This window comes from Triturus cristatus, chromosome 1_1, assembly GCF_964204655.1.
Source record: "Triturus cristatus chromosome 1_1, aTriCri1.1, whole genome shotgun sequence".
NCBI lineage: Eukaryota > Metazoa > Chordata > Amphibia > Caudata > Salamandridae > Triturus > Triturus cristatus.
The window spans coordinates 1,101,632,320-1,101,653,325 of record NC_140579.1 but is presented as its reverse complement, the minus strand read 5'-3'; positions in this window follow the sequence as shown (position 1 = coordinate 1,101,653,325).

Below are 21,006 nucleotides of genomic sequence, written 5' to 3'. Positions count from 1 at the left end.
TCTTCCTGTTTGCACCCGACATTGCCTGGTACCCACCTGGTGCCACGCTGGTCACTGGCTAGTGACTATGAACACTGTCCCCTCTGCTTACAGGTCTTCAACATCTCCGATCTACTCTTGGATCCACTGCATCTCTCCCAGACCGACCGCCTGCAGCATCTTTGTCTTCAGGCTCCACGGAACAGATAGAAGAAACCCGACGCACTTCGAGGCCTATGCACCCGCTTCCTGTGGGTGAGGTAAAGCTGGCACACCTGTGCCCAAGTGTAGTATTACATCTCTAGTGCCTGTGTTCCAAATCTTGAGTTCCTAGTCCATCCGGAAGATCCTCTTTGCAGTAACTTTGTACTTTTTACGCACCCATTGAAACCTATGGGAGCACGCGTGTGACTATTTGCTCTGCACACGCCACCCGTGGACCTCCTGGTCACTAACTGAAGTTAGCTCCTTGTAGGCCCAGCGATTCTAGAGGCCCTAGGCCTTTTCCCTTTTCTGTTCGTGGTACTTATACCACTATTTTAGTATATGGTTTGAGCGGCCACCAGGGCCTATCCATATAAAGTGCTACTTCTGTGTATTCTACTGTAATCTTGTTTGACGATTTGTGCTCATAAAGAGACTAGGGGTTACTTTGAGAAATAAATTCATATATATTTTGAATATATATCGGTGCGGTGTACTTTCATTGGTATAAAAGGGGGTTACATTTGGTAAAACAGCTGGCTTAACACGTTTCACGAGTTTAGCCTCAAAGACTGCTTAGCCTACGCTACCACTAGGGCAGCTAGTCCGAAAAGGTTGACTTACAACCACACCATAAGGGTTGCTTGGCATGGTACAAGGTGGTCACTAGAACTAGTGAACAGCATATACCAGGCCAACTTCTCACATTGGTGAGCAGCGGTTGGATTTGAGCTTGCTGTGTTTTACCATTGTAATCTCTTGGTTACCAATTGAAAGATCACATAGGTACCTGTAGGTACATATAAAACAAGATTAGATATACATAAGTTCTACTGAACTTAGTTGTTGTAGAGCAAAGGGAGTAGCACACCCTGACTACAACTACTAGATAGGTTTAGTAGGTAAACCCAAGTGTAGGTAGATTGCAACACATCCACCCACACTTAAGAGCAATGGCCGGGGCAGAGGGGTCCACTGTACCCATCTCTGTTGAGAGTGACCCCCAGAGGGCACCATCCATCTTTGCTACCCTTAATCAGAATGAGCTCAGGCATTTGGCAACTCTTAGAGGCCTTAAACAGCCCAAGAACCCAAACTCTGCTGAGCTCAGAGAGCTCTTACAGAATGATGAGAATCAGAGAGCGCTCAAGAAAGCTTCCCAGTTAGCCCCCTTAGGGACAGGAACAGGAGGCCCCCCTTCTAAAGATGCCACTGAAGTACCCCTTCCCAATAGTCACCCCTTAGATGGGATGCCTACCACAGAGGATGAGAGTGAAAAGGATACTGACAGTAGTGAGGATGAAGGGAGAACTAGCCCAGTGCCAAGTATTATACTTGGCCCAGCTAAACCAAGGCTATTGGGGACTGACAGTGGGTTCAACCCACTGGATCTCCCCAGTGGACTTAACACAGGGCTTGGAAGGCAAAGGAATCGCTCAGGTGACTCCAATGCTTCCCATGGCTCTAGAGGCTCTCAAGGTCACTCCAGGAGAAGGATGACCACCCCTCAGAGGAGGGAACATGAGGCCAAGATGCAAGAGGCTCAGCTGAGGATCAGGAAGCAGGAGCTAGAAGTAGCCCTGATGGAAGAGAAACTTAGCAAGGCTAGACAGCATAAAGAGAGTGGGTCTATACCCACTGGTGGCAGCATTGTCCCTAAGGACAAAGATAGGGTTTTCGACAATAGAAACCTGTCTAAGGTTGTGCCCCCCTACAAAAGTGGGGATGACATCCACAAGTGGATAACTGCTCTTGAGAGAGCCTGCAAAGTACAGCAGGTTCCTGAAGACCAGTGGGCAGCAATCCTCTGGCTCTCCTTTGAAGGAAGAGGCAGAGACAGACTCCTCACTGTTAGAGAAGAGGATGTCAGAAACTACAGAGTCCTGAAGAGTGTTCTAGTTGATGGGTTAGGCTTAACCACTGAGCAGTACAGGTTAATGTTCAGAGACACCCAAAAGACACAGACTCAGGACTGGTCTGAATACATTGAATGTGCCACTAAGGCTTTGGAGGGTTGGTTGCTGGGAAGTAAGGTATCTGATTTTACAGGATTGTATAATTTGATGATGAGAGAACAGATTTTAAATAACTGTCAAAACCAGCAACTGCATCAACACTTGGTTGACTCTGATCTGACCTCTCCCCAAGAATTGGGAAAGAAGGCAGACAAATGGGTCAGAACCAGGGTTAAGCAAAAGAACCAGAACCAGGGCCAAGGGGGTGATCAGAAGAAAACAGACCAAAAGGGTGGAGATCAGAAACCTAAAGACCAGAAGTCTTCAACAGGGCCCCAAACTACTACTAAGGAGGGTGGGTCCCAACAGTCCAAAAAGAAGAAAGAAGGTCAAAAGAAACCCTGGTGCAATCATTGTAAAAATACAACTCACTGGACTAGTGATTGCAAAAAGGGTGGAGCCCCCAACACTGTTGCCCCTAAGGCACCTGCTCCCAGTACTACTGTTAGCAGTGTTGGTCCCCAGACAAAGGGTGTAGTGGGAATCACTATGGGAACTGAAGGAGATTCTGACTTAGACAGAACCCTTACACAGGCAGTCTTGATCTGTGATGGGGACATTGATTTGTCCCTGACTGTGAGCCCCAGTAACCTGGGCAAGTACAGACAGACTCCTTTAATTAATGACAAAGTGGCTCAAGCCTACAGGGACACATGTGCCAGTGTCACTATGGTGACACCAGGCTTTGTGGATCCTGGACAGTACATACCAGGTGAGAACTACCTGGTGACCAATGCCAGCAATGCCACTACTTCACATAGTGTGGCAGTTGTTAACTTCTCATGGGGAGGGGTAACTGGCCCCAAAAGGGTTGTGGTTAGTGCAGACCTCCCAGTAGAATGTTTGTTGGGCAATGACCTAGAGAGTTCTCTATGGTCAGAAGTGGAGTACAGGACTCATGCAGAGATGTTAGGTATATCATCACATGTCCTTGCTGTGACCAGGTCACAGGCCAAAAAGTGCCTCACTGAACCTCAGGTCTTGGATCCTGGAACAATGGACCAAGCACCTACCAAGAAGAAGAACAGGAGGGTCAAGGCTGTGCCTTCCCCCCTGCCTCAGAGTGATGATCAGCCTTCCCAGGAAGCTGATCTAGAGGACCCTGAAGGAACTGTCCCTGAAGAGCTTGAACCTGATCAGGTTGAGTTTCTGGGGACAGGGGGACCTTCAAGGGCTGACTTGAGGCAGGCTCAGTTATCCTGTCCCTCTCTTGAACCCCTCAGACAGCTGGCTGCTGCTGAGGCTGCTGGGAATGCTCAAGGTACCCATAAAGTGTATTGGGATGAAGGGCTCCTTTATTCAGAGGCTAGAGACCCCAAGCCTGGTGCAACCAGGAGGTTGGTTATACCTCTGCAATTTAGGGGCTTCCTTCTTACCTTGGCCCATGATATTCCTTTAGCAGGACACCTAGGCCAGAACAAGACCTGGGACAGACTTGTCCCTCACTTTCACTGGCCCCATATGAATGAAGATACAAAGGAGTTTTGTCGCTCCTGTGTTACCTGCCAAGCCAGTGGCAAATCAGGTGGCACAACAAAGGCCCCCCTGATACCACTACCTGTGGTGGGGGTTCCCTTTGAAAGAGTGGGAATAGACATAGTGGGTCCCATGGATCCTCCCACTGCATCTGGGCACAGATTTATACTGGTGGTAGTGGATCATGCCACCAGGTATCCAGAGGCAATTCCCCTTAGGACCACTACAGCACCTGTTGTGGCCAGGGCCCTGCTGGGAGTATTCTCCAGAGTGGGGTTTCCTAAGGAGGTAGTATCTGACAGAGGTACCAACTTTATGTCAGGATACTTGACAGCTATGTGGAAGGAATGTGGTGTCAACTACAAGTTCACCACCCCTTATCACCCACAATGCAATGGGCTTGTTGAGAGATTCAACAAGACCCTAAAGGGTATGATCAAAGGATTACCTGAAAAGCTCAGGCGAAGATGGGATATCCTTCTACCCTGCCTTCTGTTTGCTTACAGAGAGGTCCCACAAAAAGGAGTTGGCTACAGCCCCTTTGAATTGTTGTTTGGGCACCCTGTGAGAGGCCCACTGTGTTTGGTGAAGGAAGGCTGGGAGTTACCTCTCAAAAAGCCTAAGCTAGACATAGTGGACTATGTACTTGGTCTCCGCTCCAGGATGGCTGAGTATATGGAGAAGGCATCTAAAAACCTTGAGGCAAGCCAGGCCTTACAGAAAGCTTGGCATGACCAAAAGGCTGTCTTGGTTGAGTATCAGCCAGGACAGAAGGTATGGGTGTTGGAGCCAGTGGCCCCAGCAGCACTCCAAGACAAATGGTCTGGACCCCATACAATCCTGGAAAAGAAGGGAGAGGTCACCTACTTGGTGGACCTAGGAACTCCCAGGAGTCCCCACAGGGTACTCCATGTTAACAGGCTTAAAGCATATGTTGACAGGGCAGACATGGGCTTGCTCATGGCTACAGATGAGGGACAGGAGGAAGAGAGTGACCCTCTCCCAGACCTGTTGTCTCAGAACCCTGAAGATGGCTCAGTTGAAGGAGTGACCCTTGGAGGCAACCTCACTGCCCATCAGCAGACTGAATGTAGACAGGTTCTACAATCATTTTCACATATGTTTTCCTTGATACCTAGTCAAACTGACTGGTGTACCCATGTTGTGGACACTGGTGACAGTCTGCCTGTAAAGAACAAACTTTACAGACAACCTGACCACGTCAGGGACTGTATAAAGGCTGAGGTACATAAAATGCTGGAATTAGGTGTCATTGAACCCTCAGAGAGCCCCTGGGCTAGCCCAGTGGTTCTGGTCCCCAAACCTCACACCAAAGATGGCAAGAGAGAGATGAGGTTCTGTGTGGACTACAGAGGACTCAATGCTGTCACCAGGACAGATGCACACCCTATTCCAAGGGCAGATGAGCTCATAGACAAACTAGCTTCTGCAAAGTTTTTGAGCACATTTGACTTAACAGCTGGCTATTGGCAAATCAGATTAGCTGAGGAGTCTAAGGCCAAAACAGCATTCTCAACCCCAGGTGGGCACTACCAGTTTGTGGTGATGCCCTTTGGTCTGAAGAATGCACCTGCCACCTTCCAAAGGCTGGTGAACCAAGTCCTTACTGGGCTGGATGACTTTTGCGCAGCATATCTTGATGACATTGCTGTCTTTAGCTCCACCTGGGAGGATCACCTGATCCACCTGAAGAAGGCTCTTGAGGCTCTGCAAAGGGCAGGCCTCACTATCAAGGCTACTAAGTGCCAGATAGGGCAGAGTAAGGTTGTGTATTTGGGCCACCTTGTAGGTGGGGGCCAAGTTCAACCACTGGAGAGTAAGATACAGTCCATCAAGGATTGGTCCCCTCCAACCACCCAGACTCAAGTTCGAGCTTTCTTGGGCTTGACTGGGTATTACAGGAAGTTTGTTAAGAACTATGGGTCCATTGTGACTCCTCTTAATGATCTGACATCCAAGAAGATGCCCAAAAAGGTTCAGTGGACAGTAAGCTGTCAAAAGGCATTTGATGACCTGAAGGAGGCCATGTGCTCTGCACCTATCCTGAAAAGTCCTGACTACTCCAAAGAGTTTATTGTCCAAACAGATGCTTCTGAGTTGGGTGTGGGAGCTGTGCTGTCACAACTTAATGTAGATGGTCAAGACCAACCCATTGCTTTTATTAGCAGAAGGTTGACCCCCAGAGAGAAGAATTGGTCAGCTATTGAGAGGGAGGCCTTTGCTGTGGTGTGGGCCCTGAAGAAGCTGAGGCCATACTTGTTTGGCACTCACTTCAAGATTCAGACCGACCATAAGCCCCTCTTGTGGCTAAATCAGATGAAGGGTGAAAACCCCAAACTGCTTAGGTGGTCCATTTCCCTACAGGGGATGGACTTTACAGTGGAGCACCGGCCAGGTACTGACCATGGGAATGCAGATGGTCTCTCCAGGTACTTCCACTTAGGACATGAAGACGAGACTGGTCAAGGCTAGTTTAATGTCCCAGCGTTTGGGGGGGGGTTGTGTAGGAGAGTAGGGTCTGCTATCCTATGGTCACCCCAAATTTTTGCTTTTTTGCTTCACTGGTTTTTGACATATTGAGGCTGTGGGCCTGCCAATCAGACCCCCAGCCTGCTGTTCTCTCTACTAAATTAAAACTATGCACCCTAGGTGCATAACCGATTGGAAGTGGATCACCCTGTCAGCCCCTGTACCAGTGTACACTAGGTACCCAGGGCATTGGTGTACCCAAGGCCTGCCAAGGGCTGCAGCATGTATTATGCCACCCCAGGCTTGGCCTAACGATTTGACACAACTGGCTGATCACTCAGCTGGGGTAAGTTGGTGTAATCACCTCTTACTTAGGGGTAGTATACCTATACCTAACCTTAAATGGGACACCTGGTAACCTATAAGTCACTCCTATGGCAGGCCTTAACAATCCTGAAGGCAGAGTGCTTGGTTCCATGTGAGATGGTGCTCTGGCATGAGCTGAGCCTGTCTGCAGTGGTCGGAACAACTTCCCTCTACTGTTTCCAGATATCGTCATACCATATACTCTTAAGTGCATTATGAACCTCGCGGTTAAATGCTATCTTTGGTTTGGCTTTATCAAAACATGTCGAGTAAGGTGTCATACGAATTGGAATACTAACCCCTCGCCAATTCTGGCGACGGGGTTAGCATTCCACCCTTCTAGAGGGACACGACATGTACAGTACCTGAAACCCGGGTAAAATCAGACATAGCCTCAGCTCCACAAAATGGATGCTGCCACCACAGACACAAGTCTGCCCTCCTGCTGCTGGGAGTCCTTCCAGCTTGGGAGGTGTGGACAAAGGGTTTCCTGCCAGGGGAGGTGCGTGCACCACCCCAGACAGGATTTTGTGTATTGGTCAGGTAGGGCTTGAAAGAAACCAGACATGCCTGTGGCTCACAAGGAGCCTCGGTGCATATGCCAGTTCAAACCGGTCCTGGGGCACACCAGTCCCGGGCCTGGGGCGAGCTGGACAAAGGATTGGGGGTGTAACCACCCCCCTTCCTGGTCCCACCCATAGGGAGGGACCTCGCAGGTAGTCCGGCCCCTAGAATCCGAATAAAGGTAGGAGCTGTGTCCTAGGACTTCAGACATCCTGGAATCAACTTGAAACTAAGAAGAAGACGGGAACTTCGACATTCTGCTGCACAGAAGACTGAAGAAAATCTCCCCTGTGGTCAGGGAGTGACCACCTTGCTAACGCAAGCACCATCCAGCGAATCACCGTCTGCTTTGCCGCCGCCTCCCGCCGGAGCCCGAGCCCAGAGACTGACAAGACCTGGACCTCCAGACCTCTCACCGCCCGATCCACAGTCCCTGAAAAGAGGAGACCCGTGGAGGCACCGAGACACGTGGAGCCAGCCATCTTGGAACGACTACGACAAGCTGACAAGTGCAACAACCGAGGCTCCCTCCAAGTTGTGCTTTGGGTCCTGAGAAGCCCAACCCTCGAGCAGCATCTGCACCAAAGGTGAGCCCTCCAGCATCTCCACGATCTGCGTGGGGCCCTTCTGCATTTTGCCACTCGACGCGCCTAACCGGTTGCTGGCCCGCTGGCTAGTGGCCATCTTGGCGACGAAATCTACGACAAACACCGCTGGTCTGGTTGCTCCAGACTGGCCCTTGCTCCCCTCCAAAGGAGCAATCCCTCTGACCTTGCTGGTCAGAACCAACAGCTGATTTCCGAATCCTCCTACAATTGCTTTTGCCAAGGCTTGTTTGCTTCGATCAAGTCGCCGACACCGCCGACAGCGAGAGCCTGCGTGGGACAGCTCGTGAGCCGACTCCTGGACGTCGTCGACCTTCAGGGACCACGTGGCTGCGGAGACAAGCTACCCCTCATCACCTGTTTGCACCCGACATCGCCTGGTACCCACCTGGTGCCACGCTGGTCACTGGCTAGTGACTGTGAACACTGTCCCCTCTGCTTACAGGTCTTCAACATCTCCGATCCACTCTTGGATCCACTGCATCTCTTCCCGACCGACCGCCTGCAGCATCTTTGTCCCAGGCTCAACGGAACAGATAGAAGAAACCCGACGCACTTCGAGGCCTATGCACCCGCTTCCTGTGGGTGAGGTAAAGCTGGTACTCCGGTGCCCATGTGTAGTAATACATCTCTAGTGCCTGTGTTCCAAATCTTAAGTTCCTAGTCAACCCGGAAGATCTCCTTTGCAGTAACTTTGTACTTTTTACGCACCCATTGAAACCTATGGGAGCACGCGTGTGACTATTTGCTCTGCACACGCCACCCGTGGACCTCCTGGTCACTAACTGACGTTAGCTCCTTGTAGGCCCAGCGATTCTAGAGGCCTTAGGCCTTTTCCCTTTTCTGTTCGTGGTACTTATACCACTATTTTAGTATATGGTTTGAGTGGCCACCAGGGCCTATCCATATAACGTGCAACTTCTGTGTATTCTGTGATAATCTTGTTTGACGATTTGTGCTCCTGTGCTCATAAAGAGACTAGGGGTTACTTTGAGAAATAAATACATATATATTTTGAATATATATCTGTGTGGTGTCCTTTCATTGGTATAAAAGGGGGTTACTATTGGTAAAACAGCTTGCTTAACACGCTTCACGAGTTTAGCCTCAAAGACTGCTTAGCCTACGCTACCACTAGGGCAGCTAGTCCAAAAAGGTTGACTTACAACCACACCATAAGGGTTGCTTGGCATGGTACAAGGTGGTCACTAGAACTAGTGAACAGCATATACCAGGCCAACTTCTCACAGTGTGTGTGTGGTGTTGTGTGTGGTGTTGTGTTGTGGAAATGTGGATTTTCCTGATCAGTTATGTCCCCTATCTTGGACCCCAACGGTTCTATATGCATGTTACAAGTACATGTATGTTCCCTCCAGTTCCAGTTTCTAAGACGCAAACATATGTGTGTCTACCGTCGACATGTTCTCTGTCAGATCCGCCATCAATGGGCTGGATATTCGATTCCTAAGTACGAAAAGCCACCGACTTTATATGGCTAAGTTACTCCATTTTTACAGTTCAGGCAAGTAGGCCCGATTCTGTCCTCAAAGCCTTTCCCTGCTCTCTGTCTTTGACAGCTTCAGCTTGAGCTCGCATCTGTATCCATGAACTTTGTCCTACTCCCTGTGCAGCTAACGGTGACTGCCTCGGCCAGTTTTCGCCTGTCTGCCAAGAAGTTGTATTTCACCTTCGAATTATCTATTTTACTCTTCAGCCGATGCATTCCTGTCCAGTGATTTAGGTAAACATTTCCTTTAGCTCACAAGCAAAGGACTCAGCTTTCCGTCCTCCTGCAAATGATTCATAGCCCTGTTGCCATGGAAAGTTTTCTATCCCTCGCATCTCATATAGACACTTAGACGCTTGTACACGCACACAGTCAGTATAGAATAGATTCTGTCCGAGAGTTCTTCCTTGTGGATAACATAGTTCTTTAAACATAGGATGTTAGATATGATTTGGGATTAGGTTGACTTGACCCCAGACTTCTCGTCTCCACATGTAGAGCTAAATGTCAAGTCCCCTTCACCCCCTAGTTGCACGTCAATTGCACGTCATGCTGCCGCGCGCGCATCTATGCCAAGTATTATCTTATAGATCCACCTATGTCTGATAATTCTAACCAATCATGTTTCTTTTATTCCTTATTACGCCTAGTTTCGATTATGTCACTGTTTTGTCACTTTTCTTATCAAATGTTACGCCTTCTACATTCGTTTCATTGTAATGCACTTATTATAAAAATACATGTCTGTTAATGAATTATTGTACTTCACTTCCTGAACCCTCGTGGTGACGGAACCTGAGGACCGCGACTCGAGTCGGCCATTTTGAATGGAATAAAGCCCATTAGAAAACCTCTTATACCACGGATTCTGCCTCTTGTTATTTTGAGCTATTTACTTTAATTTAAGATTCCGCATGAAATTCAGTCCGGTAATATTTATTTTATTTACCACATAATGGCGCCCGAACAGGGACACTTTCTCATCTCACGCGCCGGCGGTGCGTTGCAGGCCCGGTCTCCTGCCACAGCTGGACGGACCATAAACGCGTACCAGCAGGATTTCCTGTAAGCTCCCTCCGGTCAAGCGGGGGCGACTGAGGCTGCGATCAACCCAGACGAGGCGGTGAGAAGTGCGAAGTATCCCGACCAGAGCCTAGCTGAGAGAGCAAGATCCGAGGTATACAGAGGCCCACCAGGTTTTCCGAAATCCGGACGTCCAGAGGGTCCGATGTCCGCAGTTATCGAGTCCTGTCCATTCTCTGAGGCCTTCCGTTTCAAGGAGCTACTCGGTGAGTACCATCGCCGGGGAGGCGTGTTGACGCGCACATAGGTTGTGCCGGTCAAGACGGATTTGGGTACACAAATCCGGTCTGCACTGTTTAGCAGTGTATATGTACTGTTTAGCAGTATATCAAGTATTCCGAAGTATTCAGTTATTGTCAAGAATTCAGCGTGGTGATTAGTTAAGCAGACTGTCATCATTGTCGACCATTGTTATAATGTTTAATGTTTAAAGTTTAAAGTATTCAGAAATGTCTTGCATATTGTGGTATGAATGACTGTTCATTGTTCACTGTTCATTATTGTGTTTCTCGTATTAAGCAAGTTCAAGAGTAAGTATCAGATCAGTTGTAAATATGCCGCTCTTTTCGAAGTTAAGACAGATTACTACCAGAAAAGGGGTGCTTGAAGAAGCAGTTCCTATTCCTCCTAGGGATACTCCAGGGCATTTCATGTACCATAAACATGGCTTAGATGCCATATTGTTTCTTGATCTATGGGTAGATTATACCAAAGGATTACCGGAAAGTCAAAGGTGGCCCATAGCGGGAACCTGGGATGCAGAGTGCATCATGAAAGTGGAGGAAGAGTTATGGAAAAGAAAGGTCAGACAGTCACAGAAAGACGCTGTTGAGTTATGGCGTAAAGAATCTCATAGACGAACAGAAAAAGCACGTAGACAAGAAGAGAGGAGTAAAGAAAGTTCAAATAAAGTTCAAGAAAATCTATTAATTGAGGAAGGTATCCGAGTGAAATCAGAACAAGTGAATAGACAAAGAAATGCTCTTATGAATGGTATGTATCCCCTTCTAGCCGAAGGACTACCTAAGGCTGCTCCAGAGATACCAAAAGACTTGCCACCCCCATTATTTCCAATTAAGGTACATCCAAAGGGGCATCCCAGAACCGCAGAAGATGTTTTTCTTTCCTCATATCTAGACGATGCAGCTCCCGAGTATGCTAACGCCACACCACATAGACCGCCTGGCGGAGGGGTCCAACGTCAGGATCAGGTATCTGTCCCCGTGCAACAGCAAGTCCCGATACAAGCTTCGGCAAGCACATCTGTTTCCGCATCTGTCTCCGCAGTCGACTCTACAGAGGTATCGACACCCATAGTTGCTGTGTCACGTTCAACGAACCCATTCACACCCGACGCCCCAGATAGGGCCACGGGAGGTGCTAGCAGTACTTTTACACCACCTAGAATAAATAAACTTGTCTTTCAAGAGTCAGCGCATTCACGTACACCTAAATTCGTAAGTGAACGTACGCTTAAAGAACTCCTTGTAAATTGTAGATATGACCCAGTGGTTGGTAAAGAGGACGAAATGGTCCTGGCATCATTACGTATCAGGCGAGCCGCAGAATATTTAGCAAGGTTACCAGGGATGACTACGCATCTAGATAACATATATCATTTTGTTCAAACAGGACGAGATCCAGGATGTATTAACAGAGCTATGGAATTCCAGAAAGTAGAGATACAGGGGGAACTGTTACGTTTCCTCATAAACTGTGTAATCAGAAATCAAGATCGTCCGGGGGTAGACCCGAATGCAATGCTTATTCTTACAAGATGGAGTCAGAATATATCAGAAGGGAGACACGATAAGCAAAATTGTATAATAGCCATGTGCCGAAAAATACGTAAAGAAATAGAGCGTATTCATGAAGAGAGATTGGGTGTTGTATTGTGTGGGTGTGGTGTTGTGTGTGGGTGTGGTGTTGTGTGTGTGTGGTGTTGTGTGGGTGTAGTGTTGTATGGGTGTGGTGTTGTGTGTGTGGTGTTGTGTGTGCGGTGTTGTGTGTGTGTGGTGTTGTGTGGGTGTGGTGTGGTGTTGTGTGTGATGTTGTGTGTGTGTGGTATTGTGTGTGGTGTTCTGTGTGGGTGTGGTGTTGTGTTGTGTGGGTGTGGTGTTGTGTGTGGGTATTGTGTTGTGTGTGGTGTGTTGTGTGTGGTGTTGTGTTTGGGTGTGGTGTTGTGTGGGTGTGGTGTTGTGTGTGGGTGTGGTGTGTGTGTGTGTGTGGTGTTGTGTATGGCGTTGTGTGTGGGTGTGGTGTTGTGTGGGTGTGGTGTTGTGTGGGTGTGGTGTTGTGTGAGTGTGGTGTCGTGTGTGTGGTGTTTTGTGTGTGGTGTTGTGTGTGTGTGTGTGGTGTTGTGTGGGTATATTGTGGTGTTGTGTGTGGTGTTGTGTGTGTGGTGTTGTGTGTGGTGTTATGTGTGGGTGTGGTGTTGTGTGGGTGTGGTGTTGTGTGTGGGTGTGGTGTTGTGTGTATGTGTGGTGGTGTGTGTGGTGTTGTGTGTGGGTGTGGTGTTGTGTGGGTGTGGTGTTGTGTGTGGGTGTGGTGTTGTGTGTGGGTGTGGTGTTGTGTGGGTGTGGTGTTGTGTGGGTGTGGTGTTGTGTGTTTGGTGTTGTGTGTGTGGTGTTGTGTGTGTGGTGTTGTGTGAGTGTGTTGTGGTGTTGTGTTTGGTGTTGTGTGTGTGTGGTGTTGTTTGTGGGTGTGGTGTTGTGTGGGTGTGGTATTGTGTGGGTGTGGTGTTGTGTATGGGTGTGGTGTTGTGTGTGTTTGGTGTTGTGTGGGTGTGGTAGTGTGTGGGTGTGGTGTTGTGTATGGGTGTGGTGTTGTGTGTGTGTGGTGTTGTGTGTGTGGTGTTGTGTGTGGGTGTGGTGTTGTGTGTGGGTGTGGTGTTGTGTGTGGGTGTGGTGTTGTGTGGGTGTGGTGTTGTGTGGGTATGGTGTTGTGTGTGTTGTGTTGTGTGTGGGTCTGGTGTTGTGTGGGTGTGGTGTTGTATGTGGGTGTGGTGTTGTGTGTGGGTCTGGTGTTGTGTGGGTATGGTATTGTATGGGTGTGGTGTTGTGTGTGTGTGTAGTGTTGTGTGTGGTGTTGTGTGTGGGTGTGGTGTTGTGTGGGTGTGGTGTTGTGTGGGTATGGTGTTGTGTGTGTTGTGTTGTGTGTGGGTGTGGTGTTGTGTGGGTGTGGTGTTGTGTGTGGGTGTGGTGTTGTGTGTGGGTGTGGTGTTGTGTGGGTGTGGTGTTGTGTGGGTGTGGTGTTGTGTGTGGGTATGGTGTTGTATGTGTGTGTGGTGTCATGTGTGGTGTTGTGTGTGGGTGTGGTGTGTGGGTGTGGTGTTGTGTGTGGGTGTGGTGTTGTGTAGGTGTGGTGTTTTGTGTGTGTGTGGTGTTGTGTGTGGTGTTGTGTGTGGGTGTGGTGTTGTGTGGGTATGGTGTTGTGTGTGGGTGTGTTGTGTGTGGGTGTGGTGTTGTGTGGGTGTGGTGTTGTGTGTGTGGTGTTGTGTGTGTGTGCGTGGTGTGTGTGTGTGGTGTGTGGGTGTGGTGTTGTGTGTGGTTGTGGTGTTGTGTGGGTATGGTGTTGTGTGTGGGTGTGGTGTCGTGTGTGGGTGTGGTGTTGTGCGGGTGTGGTATTGTGTGTATGTGGTATTGTGTGTGTGGTGTTGTGTGTGTGTGGTGTGTGTGGGTGGTGTGTGTGGGTATGGTATTGTGTGGGTGTGGTGTTGTGGGTGGGTGTGGTGTTGTGTGTGGGTGTGGTATTGTGTGGGGGTGTGGTGTTGTGTGTGGGTGTGGTGTTGTATGGGTGTGGTGTTATGTGGGTGTGGTGTTGTGTATGTGGTATTGTGTGCGTGTGGTGTTGTGTGGGTGTGGTGTTGTGTGTGGGTGTGGTGTTGTGTGTGGGTGTGGTGTTGAGTGTTGGTGTGGTGTTGTATGTGGGTGTGGTGTTGTATGGGTGTGGTGTTGTGTGTGTGTAGTGTTGTGTGTGGTGTTGTGTGTGGGTGTGGTGTTGTGTGGGTGTGGTGTTGTGAGTGGTGTTGTGTGGGTGTGGTGTTGTGTGTGGGTGTGGTGTTGTATGGGTGTGGTGTTGTGTGGGCGTGGTGTTGTGTGTGGGTGTGGTGTTGTGTGTGTGTGTGGTGTTGTGTGTGGTGTTGTGTGTGGGTGTGGTGTGTGGGTGTAGTGTTGTGTGTGGGTGTGTTGTTGTGTGTGAGTGGTGTTGTGTGGGTGTGGTGTTATGTTTGTGTGTGGTATTGTGTGTGGTGTTGTGTGTGGGTGTGGTGTTGTGTGGGTGTGGTGTTGTGTGTGGGTGTGGTGTTGTGTATGGGTGTGGTATTGTATGTGTGTGTGGTGTTGTGTGTGGTGTTGTGTGTGTGTGTGTGTGTGGTGTGTGTGTGGTGTGTGGGTGTGGTGCTGTGAGTGGTTGTGATGTTGTGTGGGTGTGGTGTTGTGTGTGGGTGTGGTGTTGTGTGTGAGTGTGGTGTTGTGCAGGTGTGGTATTGTGTGGGTGTGGTATTGTGTGTGGTGTATGTGTGGTGTGTGTGTGTGGTGTGTGTGTGGTGTGTGTGGGTATGGTGTTGTGTGGGTGTGGTGTTGTGTGTGGGTGTGGTGTTGTGTGTGTTTGGTGTTGTGTGGGTGTGGTAGTGTGTGGGTGTGGTGTTGTGTATGGGTGTGGTGTTGTGTGTGTGTGTGGTGTTGTGTGTGTGGTGTTGTGTGTGGGTGTGGTGTTGTGTGTGGGTGTGGTGTTGTGTGGGTGTGGTGTTGTGTGGGTATGGTGTTGTGTGTGTTGTGTTGTGTGTGGGTGTGGTGTTGTGTGGGTGTGGTGTTGTGTGTGGGTGTGGTGTTGTGTGTGGGTGTGGTGTTGTGTGGGTGTGGTATTGTATGGGTGTGGTGTTGTGTGTGTGTGTAGTGTTGTATGTGGTGTTGTGTGTGGGTGTGGTGTTGTGTGGGTGTGGTGTTGTGTGGGTATGGTGTTGTGTGTGTTGTGTTGTGTGTGGGTTTGGTGTTGTGTGGGTGTGGTGTTGTGTGTGGGTGTGGTGTTGTGTGTGGGTGTGGTGTTGTGTGGGTGTGGTGTTGTGTGGGTGTGGTGTTGTGTGTGGGTATGGTGTTGTATGTGTGTGTGGTGTTGTGTGTGGTGTTGTGTGTGGGTGTGGTGTGTGGGTGTGGTGGTGTGTGTGGGTGTGGTGTTGTGTGTGGGTGTGGTGTTGTGTGGGTGTGGTGTTTTGTGTGTGTGTGGTGTTGTGTGTGGTGTTGTGTGTGGGTGTGGTGTTGTGTGGGTATGGTGTTGTGTGTGGGTGTGTTGTGTGTGGGTGTGGTGTTGTGTGGGTGTGGTGTTGTGTGTGTGGTGTTGTGTGTGTGTGCGTGGTGTGTGTGTGTGGTGTGTGGGTGTGGTGTTGTGTGTGGTTGTGGTGTTGTGTGGGTATGGTGTTGTGTGTGGGTGTGGTGTCATGTGTGGGTGTGGTGTTGTGCGGGTGTGGTATTGTGTGTGTGTGGTATTGTGTGTGTGGTGTTGTGTGTGTGTGGTGTGTGTGGGTGGTGTGTATGGGTATGGTATTGTGTGGGTGTGGTGTTGTGGGTGGGTGTGGTGTTGTGTGTGGGTGTGGTATTGTGTGGGGGTGTGGTGTTGTGTGTGGGTGTGGTATTGTATGGGTGTGGTGTTATGTGGGTGTGGTGTTGTGTGTTTGGTATTGTGTGCGTGTGGTGTTGTGTGGGTGTGGTGTTGTGTGGGTGTGGTGTTGTGTGTGGGTGTGGTGTTGTGTGTGGGTGTGGTGTTGAGTGTTGGTGTGGTGTTGTATGTGGGTGTGGTGTTGTATGGGTGTGGTGTTGTGTGTGTGTAGTGTTGTGTGTGGTGTTGTGTGTGGGTGTGGTGTTGTGTGGGTGTGGTGTGGTGTTGTGAGTGGTGTTGTGTGGGTGTGGTGTTGTGTGTGGGTGTGGTGTTGTATGGGTGTGGTGTTGTGTGGGCGTGGTGTTGTGTGTGGGTGTGGTGTTGTGTGTGTGTGTGGTGTTGTGTGTGGTGTTGTGTGTGGGTGTGGTGTGTGGGTGTAGTGTTGTGTGTGGGTGTGTTGTTGTGTGTGGGTGTGGTGTTGTGTGGGTGTGGTGTTATGTTTGTGTGTGGTATTGTGTGTGGTGTTGTGTGTGGGTGTGGTGTTGTGTGGGTGTGGTGTTGTGTGTGGGGGTGGTGTTGTGTATGGGTGTGGTGTTGTATGTGTGTGTGGTGTTGTGTGTGTGTGTGTGTGGTGTGTGTGTGGTGTGTGGGTGTGGTGCTGTGAGTGGTTGTGATGTTATGTGGGTGTGGTGTTGTGTGTGGGTGTGGTGTTGTGTGTGAGTGTGGTGTTGTGCAGGTGTGGTATTGTGTGGGTGTGGTATTGTGTGTGGTGTATGTGTGGTGTGTGTGTGGTGTGTGTGTGGTGTGTGTGGGTATGGTGTTGTGTGGGTGTGGTGTTGTGTGTGGGTGTGGTGTTGTGTGTGGGTGTGGTGTTGTGTGGGTGTGGTGTTGTGTAGGTGTGGTGTTGTGTGTGTGGTATTGTGTGCGTGTGGTGTTGTGTGGATGTGGTGTTGTGTGTGGGTGTGGTGTTGTGTGGGTGTGGTGTTGTGTGGGTGTGGTGTTGTGTGTGGGTGTGGTGTTGTGTGTGAGTGTGGTGTTGTGTGTGGGTGTGGTGTTGTGTGTGGGTGTGGTGTTGTGTGTGGGTGTGGTGTTGTGTGGGTGTGGTATTGTGTGTGGGTATGGTGTTGTGTGTGGGTGTGGTGTTGTGTGGGTGTGGTGTTGTGTGGGTGTGTGGTATTGTGAGTGTGGTGCTGTGTGTGTGGCATTGTGTGTGTGGGCGTGGTGTGTGTGTGGGTACGGTGTTGTGTGTGTGGTGTGTGTGTGGTGTTGTGTGTGTGGTGTTGTGTGGGTGTGGTGTTGTGTGTGTGGTGTGTGTGTGGGCGTGGTGTTGTGTGTGGGTATGGTGTTATGTGTGGGTATGGTGTTGTGTGTGTGGTGTTGTGTGTGTGGTGTTGTGTGTGTGGGTGTAGTGTTGTGTGTTAGGTGTTGTGTGTGTCTGGTGTTGTGTGTGTGGTATTGTGTGTGGGTATGGTGTTGTGTGTGGGTGTGGTATTGTATGGGTGTGGTGTTGTGTGGATGTGGTGTTGTGTGGGTGTGGTGTTGTGTGTGGTGTTGTGTGGGTGTGGTGTTGTGTGGGTGTGGTGTGGTGTTATGTGTGGTGTTGTGTGTGTGTGGTGTTGTGTGTGGTGTTGAGTGTGGGTGTGGTGTTGTGTGGGTGTGGTGTTGTGTGTGGGTGTGGTGTGTGTGTGTGGTGTTGTGTGTGGTGTTGTGTGTGGGTGTTGTGTTGTGTGGGTGTGGTGTCATGTGTGGGTGTGGTGTTGTGTGTGTGTGTGGCATTGTGTGTGGTGTTGTGTGTGTGTGTAGTGTCGTGTGGGTGTGGGGTTGTGTGTGGGTATGGTGTTGTGTGTGGTGTTGTGTGTGTGTGGTGTTATGTGGGTATGGTGTTGTGTGTGTGGTGTTGTATGTGCGGTGTTGTGTGTGTGTGGTGTTGTGTGTGGTGTTCTGTATGGGTGTATGTTGGACCCGGCCTCGTAGAATGGCCCTCCGTGCCCCCGCACCACCGAAACCTGGTACCTACAGCCCAAGCCCCCGGCCCGGCCGAACCTCCCCACCAGGACACACGCACCGACCCGGACATCTCCGTCCCTGGCCTCTCCCCTTTCGGCCACCCCGGGCCCGCGTGCCCACTTCATGCACCAAGATGGCCGCCCGGCCCCAGCGCGACCCGGGCATAGAGGCGCCACTCCGGCTGGAGGACATCACGCTTCCAGGGGATGAGAGAGGGAGGAGCAGTTTCTATCGCACCTCTGGAACTTTTTTAGTCGGGCCTTCGATGGGTGGGTCAAGGGCAGCAAAGTCACCACCCTTGCCGAACTCACTGACCTCATGTTATGGGAACATCTGGCTGCAAACTGCTTCGTAGAGCTACGTCAACATCTGCTGGATAGCAAGCTCACAGATCCCCGGAAGCTGGCCGTGGAGGCCGACCGCTGGACCAACACCCGGGTCTCCCGGGGCATGGTAGGAGAGTACCCCCGAACCAGTCAGGGACCACCCCGCCAGAGAGGGGGAGGGAACCAGGGAGGGCCGAGGGAGTCCCAGCCTAGCCCCCCGAAGACACCACCTCCACCTTTCCCGGCGCCCCCCCCACCAGTAACAGGGCCCCCTGGGAGACGGGGACACCGGGTGACCGTCACATGCTTCCGCTGCCAGAAACCCGGGCACTACGCCAATGACCCAGAGTGCCCCATGGCCACCCAAGTCACCCCTGCGAGACAGATAGCCAACGTAGCCCTAGGGGAGGAGGTTGAGGAAGCCGAGGAGTGGGAACCAGCCGCGATGGCCCTAGTATCCCTGGGAGATAGGGAAATGGTCCCTGGTAGCCTCCTACCGTCCAACACACAGAAATATGGGCAGCTCGTCAAGATCAATGGCCACCAGGTAGAGGCCCTGCGGGACACCGGGGCCAGTATCACCGGTGTCCTCAGGCACCTAGTTCCCGAGGAGCAGATCCTCCCCAATGTCTTTTGCCCCGTAATATCTGCAGACAATAGGGAAAGTATGTGTCAGGTGGCCCTGGTGCCATTCGAGTGGGGAGGGGTGATAGGCAAACTCAAGGTGGCCGTAAGAACCTCCCAGCCGGTCGACTGCCTCTTAGGGAACGACCTGGAGAGTTCCCCCTGGAAGCACGTAGAGCGCAAGGCCCACCTAGGAATGATGGGACTCCCCGAGTGGGTGTGTGCCACCACCCGATCTATGACAGCCCGACTCACTCCCCGGAGAGAAATCGAGAGCACCCCGGTCAAAGTAGCCAGCACCGTCCCCGCCGAGGGTCCTCCCGTTCCCCCATCGGAAGGGTCCGTCGTCAGCGACGAACCCGCACCATCCGACCCCGAGTTGGGGGATCTACTCACGTTGGCCCATTGGCGCCACGAGGGCGGGCCCACCCGAGAAGAATTTTGCCGGGAGCAAGCCACCTGTCCTTCCCTGGTCGGGCTGCGGCGCCAGGCCGAGGGCCAAGCCGCAGGTGACCAGACCGGAACGCACCGAATCTATTGGGAGAATAACGTCCTGTATAGTGAGCAGAAATCAGTGGAGCTGGGATCCGGACGGGTACTGGTGGTACCTCTCCGCTTCCGGGATTTCCTCCTGGGCTTAGCCCACGATGTCCCCCTCGCCGGTCACCTGGGTCAGGACAAGACCTACAGCCGTCTCGTGACCCATTTTTATTGGCCTAAGATGAAAGCAGCGGTAGAAGCCCACTGCAAGTCCTGCCCCACGTGCCAAGCCAGTGGGAAGAGTGGGGAGAAGCGCAAGGCTCCCCTCCAACCCTTCCCGGTCGTCAGTACCCCCTTCGAACGAGTCGGGATCGACATCGTGGGGCCACTGGACCCCCCCACATCCCAAGGTCACCGTTTCATCTTGGTCCTAGTGGACCACGCCACCCGCTACCCAGAGGCTATTCCCCTACGCACCATTACGGCCCCCGTGGTGGGCCGGGCCCTGATGGGGATCTTCTCCAGGGTGGGTTTCCCCCGCGAGGTCGTGAGCGATCGCAGCACTAATTTTATATCCAGGTATATGACGTCCCTGTGGCAACAATGTGGGGTGTCCTATAAGTTCACCACCCCGTACCATCCCCAAGGGAACGGCCTAGTAGAGAGGTTTAATAGGACTTTGAAAGGGATGATCGCTGGCCTAGAAGAGCCCCTCCGGCGTAAGTGGGACGTCCTGCTCCCCTGCCTCTTGTTCGCTTACCGGGAGGTCCCCCAGAAGTCCTTAGGGTTCAGCCCGTTTGAATTACTCTATGGGCACCCCGTCCGAGGTCCCCTCAGTTTAGTTAAGGAAGGGTGGGAGGCAGCACCCCAGGCCACCCCCCGAGATGTGTTCCAATATGTCCTGGCCCTCCGGAACCAGACCAGGAGGTTCCGAGAACTGGCCGAGGCCAACCTGGAGGCGAGTCAAGAAGAAATGAAGCGCTGGTACGACCAGAATGCTACTCTGGTCGAGTTCCAGCCGGGCCAGCAGGTGTGGGTCATGGCCCCAGTGAAGCCTGGCGCTCTCCAGGACCGATGGACTGGGCCCTACAAAGTGGTTGAGAAGAAGAGCCAAGTCACCTACTTGGTGGACGTCCAGTCGCCTCGGGATCCCCTCCGGGTCCTGCACGTGAACCGCCTCAAGCCTCACTTCCAGCGGACAGAACTGAGCCTCCTGCTGGCCACCGATGACGGGGCCGAAGATGAGTCGGATCCCCTCCCGGACCTCCTGTGTATTAAGGAGCAGGATGGCTCCGTGGAAGGAGTGAACCTCTCCCCAGCCCTCACTGCCCAGCAACAAGCGGACTGCCGCCAGCTCCTAAGACAATTTTCTGACCTCTTCTCCCTGACCCCCCGGGTCACCAACTGGTGTGTTCATGATGTGGACACCGGGGACAGCCCGCCGGTGAGACACCGAGCCTACCGGGTTCCTGACCGGGTCCGGTCCTGCATTCAAGCGGAAGTCTCGAAGATGTTGACCCTGGGGGTGATCGAGCCCTCTGACAGTCCCTGGGCCAGCCCCGTGGTCCTGGTCCCGAAGGCAGCGGCCCCCGGTGTCGCCCCCGAGCTCCGGTTCTGCGTAGACTACCGGGGGCTCAATGACGTCACCCGAGCCGATGCCCACCCCATTCCACGAGCCGACGAACTCA